Raw genomic sequence first — 7,391 nt, 5'->3', positions numbered from 1 at the left:
ATAGAGGACAAGAATGTCAAAGAAGGAACTCATTGAGACTCACTGAAAGAGTATAATCTGTGGGGTAAGAGCCACCTAGCTAGCCTTCACCAGCCATGTCATGTATGACTCGAACAGGTCTACTGGAAGGAGCTGGAAGTAGAGATTGAGGTGGATGGGAAAGAAGGCAGAAAACCCGACTTGTAGGACGTAGAACACAAATTTGCATGAAAACAGTCTTTTTCAACTTTACCATTCATGAAACAGTTTGTTTATTTTGGGGTTGGATTGAGTTTCTGGTATGGTTACACCTAGGCTGTGAATCTCTATTGACAAGCAGCACACTTTTTTGTTTATGGCTGATGGTCTCTCTACCACCATGCAAGATAACAGCTTTGAAAAATCAAGTCTGTGACAAAGCCAGAGTGATGGGGAAACAGGGATTATAATTCAGATATGGATATTGTTCCAACAGTATTAAAACCAACTTCTTTTGAACAACAAAACAAAAATCTTTTGAGGAGCATACACTTAATTGTTTTCTACACAGATCATGCTATTTTGCTGTTGTCTTTGCCCATGATTCAGTGTGAATCTTTTCGGTGGGAAAGATGATTTTACTGATTCCACAGTACTAAACCATGATATTTTCATGTGTGTGTGTGCTTTTTTTTTTTAAAAAAACCATAACATGATATGGGGGGAAAAGTATAGTCATTATACTAGTTTTGATACTAACAGGTGAAGTTGGAAAGCAAGGAAAATAAGATGTTTTCGTATAGGCTGGCATTTAAAAAGTAGCATATGCCATTTCCCCCCATCCTCTAGTTTTCATACAAATGTACAGCAGTACATACTCTTACCAGCAGTGTGGTAAGAATAGTGTTATTAAAAATATAAGAATCAGTTTCATGGGCTAGACTAAATGCATGTAGTCTCCATCCTATCTCTGTTAGTACTCAGTGACATACCTGGATGAGGATTAACAGGTCATATATAGCGGTATCTTTATCTGGTATATCCTACCAGCTATTGGCATACAGCACATCAAAGAAAAAAGCACATCACAGCTTTTGTCTCTACAGTTTCTTGTGGCAATGAGCTTCACAATTTAGTTATGAAGTGTATGAAAAAGTAATGTCCTTTTTTTTTATTAAATCTTATTTCAAATCATTTTATTTTAGACCACCTATTTCTTGGGCACTAAGACATTAATAATTACTTGCAATTTTTTTTGTCTTCATAGTGCCTAGCTATAGAGACCTCTCCTGTCCTTTTCTTCCCCATCTATAATTCCTACAAACTGTAATTTTGTATATGTGGTTATGTTATTTTTTTTCCCAAATGCATTACTTCATTCATCTGTATTGAAATTCGACTGCAGCCATATCACCCTGTCACTAAGCATTTTGAGATCCTTTTGTGAGTCTTTGAAATCAGCATAGAATTGTCTATTCTGAATAATTTTGTGTTATTTATTCCACTTTCCAGACCATTCATGAATATGCTGAGCTGAACAAACTCTGGGACAGATCTTTGAGCAACTTCTCTGGCAACTTTCCTTCACTCAGAAGTTCTGTTATTCCTTTTGTTTCTTGTATTTTAAGTTTGCATTAATCTGTAAGATCATTAATTTAGTTAGTCTGTCCGTGCCTGTGGTTGCATTACATTGCTTCTCATCCATATTCACCTGCTCCTACTCCACCTGAGATTTTCTCACAAAGGGAGACCCCTTCCCTGCTGATTGCATGGGAGCAAGGATAATGGAGTGAGGAGTAGCTCAGCAAACCTAGAAACTCCACTGATAACAGAGGCTGTTATGTCTTTCCCCTTCCTTTATGACCGTTGGAGAGAACAACTGCAGCTACTGCAATAAATACAGCCTGTGCTCAGTGCAACAGCAAGATGATGCCATGGGAGAGCAATGGACTTGGCTGGCCATTAATTGAACCTGGCAAGTGTTTACATGAGGAATCAGACTGGCAGTGGCCCGAAAGCACTGATTTATAAGGCTATTGATTAGCAGTGACCCAGTCGGGAAGCGTAATGGCAAACTGCTCCTCCAGCATTGCCCACAAGCGCAAAGTTCAGTGCAAACAGCTCACGTGTGTGCATTTATAGAAGTATCCATATGCTCACTACCATGCCAGACTTCTATTAACATATCCATATATTACAACACCTATGCATTCACAAGACCAAACCCATACTCCATCATCCTTCATATTGATTAGATTTTTACACACATATTAAGAAAGATGTACTAGATGTACTTGTTTTCACCTGATGCATATTTATAAAGACAGACAACCAAGTATGCATCTGTGGTCATAGTTTATCTTTTGCTGCCTTGCTTTCCTAGGCACACAGCACGGCTCTCTTCAAGATTATTTCCCTTTTTATTGGTATCTCATCTTCCACACTGAAGATGCTTCAGTCTCTGAAGTCCTTCAAATTATAAATACATCTTAGCACTCCCTGATGTAATGCATCATACGTATGCATCTCATACTCCCAGTCTGAAATATTCACTTGGTCTACTCGTCTTGCTCTGCATGGAATATTTTAAGATTGTACAAATCAATGTTTTTTCCTGGCAAATATTTTTTCATCATGTTTATATCAGGGGATTTCTTTTTCAGTTGTGTAAATAAATACAGTGTTTTAAAATCCTCATTTATACTAATCCTGTTGAACGTGAGATGCAAACACAATAAAAAACAAGAGGTTCAGCATTTGCCCTTTCTTCAAAAGCCCAGAGAAATATTCTATTCGAAGTCCAGCTTCATTTTTCAACCTGAATTTTCCCATCTAAAGTGAGTGGTAATGGACTGAGGAGTAATAATTTGTCAGAATTAAACAGGTGTCAGGGTTTTCCTACTACCACATTAAAATCTGAAATTCTGCAAAACTATAATCTCGAAAAAACCAAATCCTGATCTGAAAAACCATTCAAACATAAATCCATTCAATTTTTTTCAATAACGGTGTTTAAATTTTGGGGTTTTTTAAAATATATATATGCATAAATTTGAATATAGATTAATTAGAACTTCTAAACTTGAGGTAGCTTTTAAATAAATAGTTCTTATAGTACTTATAATATGGAAGTGGAGTTATAAAAGTACTCTGATCAGAAAGGTCAGAGAAGCTGACTGCCTCAAATGCCTTCCTTTCTGATGAACCTCCATCTCCTGAGAGGACACTAGCCTTTAAACAGGAAATTCCCAATGTCCTGCTGTCAAGCTCTTTGACTGAAGCTCTCCAATTCTCTCTCCATCTGTGCTGTATCTATCTATCTACACAGAAAATGATGAGAAATATCACAGATGCAGAAGCCAAATGTGCTGTAACCCTTGGGAGCCTTCTCAGTAATATCAACCCTCATATTATTCATATTTATTATTTTCTTTCCTCACTTCACAGAGCTTGGTATTGCTCACCAGCCCTGGGGCTGATTGCTGGGGAAGGTGGAGCAGCCAAGAGGAGTACCAGGAGGTGTAGTGCTCTTCTGCAAATCTAGACTTCCCCTGACCATCCATCAGGCCAGAACTTCTCCCGGATTCCCATCACTTAGTGTAGAATACTTTTTCTTTCTGCTTCTCAGGTGAATCTGACCTGACTTTGGAGTCTTGATTTCTTAGAGACTGAGTTTCTAAGTCTCTCCAGGAGAGATCTAGTTGCTTCTACACTTTGACAGATGGTGCCTGGAAATGGTGCTCTGAAATCACGGGACATTCCTTTCAGAAGCAGCATTGTAGATACCGAAGTCAGCCAGCGCCAGCAGCAGGGTGATACCCCTTGCAGTCTGGGTAAGCTTTGGTTCCTGGGCAGATTTTGGGGTTATCAACAACATCTGGAACTGAAGACAACTCAGATGTCATCATGTTGTCTGTCCAAGTTGGTTTCATTGCTATGAGTCATTGCTCGGTGCACTCAGAGGATTAGTTATGGCACAAGGGGACAGCTGGAATGGATGCTCTAAAGTGCAAAATGAACCACATCCTTTAGTAGATTTCAGAGTGCAAACTGGGGCAGTCATAAGCAAAGAGAGGACACAATACCATGAACATTACCTAGCAAAACAATCCAAAGTTTGGTTGTCTGTTAAATAAACGTATTAGGGCTTTTCAGTGTTAAAGCTTTACTTTGCACAGCAACAGTTTTGGCCATTAGTATGAAGTTTGTCTTGGATATTACAGAAAGAAAGCACTTAAAAGACAGAGCTGAGAAGCAACATTATTTGTATTTTTAAAGACTTGTATTATAGCAATACCTGTAGCAATACTTTTATTTGATTGGTCAGAGAGTCCCTGAAACAACCTTTTGATCTGTTGTCTCAGCTCTCACAGCTCCAGACATCAACACCCTATTAACTGGGTTAGTCCCCTATTGTGACCTACGTAAGACTGATTTGCAAGCCATTTCGGTGTTCACCTCATCACTACCTCTTCTCCTGGAGAACTCAATGAGCTTTCTGGGGGATAGGGAGGAGCCAGAGTAGCTCAGCCACCATCATAAGGATCCTTTCTAACTGTCTTTCACTAGTTCTACGAGAATCTTTGTATGAAGTTGTGGGTTCTGTGACTCTATATATTGTCCTGGTAAGAAATCCAATAGACTAAAGCCTAATGAATTGTATTTCCACAACTGATTACATCAGAGGCCTTGAATCAGCCAGGTGCTCAGATAGGCTTACTTTTAAGCATCTGATCAGTCTTAGTTCTGGTCAGCTCTCTGTTGTCTTAGCTCCAGGGATGCAAGCAATTTAAGTAATGTCTTGATGGAATAAGTCTATGTGCATGTTAAATCACAATAAATGAAATACCTGCTTTGCACTTTCCTGAACATGGTCCTAACCAAGATAATGGCAATTACTGGTTCATTCTTGCTTTGAAAGTCCTTTGTGAAGTAATGCTCCCTATTAACTTTAGGTATGGCTAAAATTCACTGGGCTGCATGAACAGAAACATAACTAGAAGAATTTTCTAATGCACGTTAGGTTTAATGCTGAGGAAAGTTCAGAGATAATCAGGATATTCAATTATTTCTTCTGAATATTGGTTTGAACACTTGTTATGAACAAGGCTCAGACTGCACCTGTCTACCCCTCTGCTACCTCTACAATATGATAGGCTAGAGTGATGGGCAGTCAGAACTTTTGGTCTTGGAGGTTGTGTTATACTTAACGTTATTTCAGCCTTCAGTAGTCTATGGGAATTACTAATTACATTCCTTATTGGTGCCCTCAGAGACCCTTGGTTTCTTTAACTGAGAAAGGGTGTTAGAGAGAGGCAGGATTTATATGAACAACAAAGAGAACGGAACTGGAATACAGAAGCTATCCCAATTTGCAAAGTACATTCAGCTGTGACTGTTGTTTTGCATATGTCACTCTTGGTTTGCAGATAAATAGCAGCGCAAATAGATTCACATGTAAATTTGTCTCATGATGTTGCTATGTAGCAGAAAAGAACATAACTCTCCAGGGCTTGTCTGCTTCAGTTCAAGAGGTAGGAAATTCCTCTGGAAAGCTGGCTGATGTGCTCAGTGTTTGCAGAAGTGAGACTTGAGGAAACAGTGAAAAATCACATTAATTTTTTTTCCTCCACCAATTTTGTGCAATTGTGATCTAGTCCCTCCACCAGGTTAACGCTGGGCCGAGGGGCAGGGGGAAGCATATTTCTGTTAGGGACGTGATTTCCTTTAGAGCATCTGCAGTTCAGAACTAATATAGTGCCCACCACTGTTTAATTGCTGGGCCTCATCCCCCACAGCACAAAGGTCAACTGCTGCATGGCTAAGGGGAGCCCAAGCACCCAGTATTTGCTAAAATGGACCCAGCTCTGCTGGACTGAGTGATGGAACACTTCTGCCTGCAGGAACATTCAGTCAACTCCGCCAGGAAAACAGCGTTTGTAATGAAATGCTGATTTCTTATCTGCAGTGACAATAACGAAGGAACTATGAAAAATGCCCAGGGAGCCACTTTATTGGTTTTAAAGTGAAAACAGAGGCATATTCACAACTGTAATCTGCTCAGGACAGAAATTTGTTCCTTGTTATCTGTGGGTCCAAATTTAATGCGTTTTTAATTGCCTATTCAATGTACCTAGCAATTAAGGCAAAATGATATCTCTTCTTTTGAAAAATGTATGAGCTTTACAATTGGAAGTAATTGTCCTCGTTAATTGAAAGTGCAGCTTTATTTTCTGTTGATTGTATTTTTTTCATTAAAGGATTCTAAAGGCTTTTGTAATCCCATTAAAGGGCAAATGCTATCGTGTGTTTCCCCTGTAGTCACAAAGGACAAACTAGAGGGTCAGCTCAGTACTTGTGGGGCTCTTTAAGCTCTGTGAGTGTTTATCATGAAGGTAGTGATCTTTAGAAACACTAAGCTGTTCCAGAGTTTAACTCTTATACTGGTCATCTTTTTCTCACAGCAATTACTCAGATTCTTGCCTCTTAGAACAACGGCCATTGCTACACTATGTACGTGTGCTGTTCCGAGGGAAATAGTGCCAAGTCCTTCTATGCTGCTGTTTGATGAAGGAAGATAAAACTACACTGCATGCAGAAGATGACACTTGGGTAAAAACAAGAATTTTGGAAGGCCCAGAATATTGGACACAGGGACATCAAATCCATAGCTGGATCAGGAAACCAGCCAAAACAGAGCCCACTGCACAGGAACTGCATCTGGTACTACACTTCAAGGTTGCAGGAGATTGGTGTGACCAACCTGTTTTTCAAATTATCGTCTTGTTCAATGTGCAAGGGAGAACTCCTGTCTGTTGCTCTCATTTGCTTGCTGGGAATGGTCAAACTGAACAAAGACAGAAAAAATGCTGAGTTCAGGTGAAACTGTTGGACAAAATACCTTTCTGAAGGTGGAAACACCAGGATTGCCTTTGTATGCCCTAAATATCTCACTTTGTATACAATGGTACTTATAAAATGAGCTGCATCATGGTTTTGATAACAGCATCGCATCCGTAGTGCAGGAACTAGCACTCAACATCCAGGCTAATCTGACTGTCGATGGGTGCCATAATTAAACCTCATTGCATGAAATTGAGCCACACTGTTGCCCGAATCCCCTGCCCAAGATCCCCAGCATCCCTCTTCACTCTTCAGCAAAGAGCTGGAGCATGCAGAGGTGTGCTGACTTACATGCAAAGTCATCTGTCTTCTTTTCTTATTCATGCTGTTGCAAATGGAAGCAATTGGACATGGCCAAGCTTTTCTTCTGAAAACTCTTTGCCTTATTCTTCATGCCACCTTTAAATTACTAAATGCTGTGTTTCACAGAGCAGCTCTGAAGAAAGACAGAAGGCAACTGCTTCATTTAACACTGCTTGACAAAGTGATCTCTCATGACCTCCCAGCAGCAACCTTCTCACTCATTTCAA

This window comes from Cuculus canorus, chromosome 2, assembly GCF_017976375.1.
Source record: "Cuculus canorus isolate bCucCan1 chromosome 2, bCucCan1.pri, whole genome shotgun sequence".
NCBI lineage: Eukaryota > Metazoa > Chordata > Aves > Cuculiformes > Cuculidae > Cuculus > Cuculus canorus.
The sequence above is the reverse complement of the archived record's forward strand: the minus strand, read 5'-3'. Positions refer to the sequence as shown.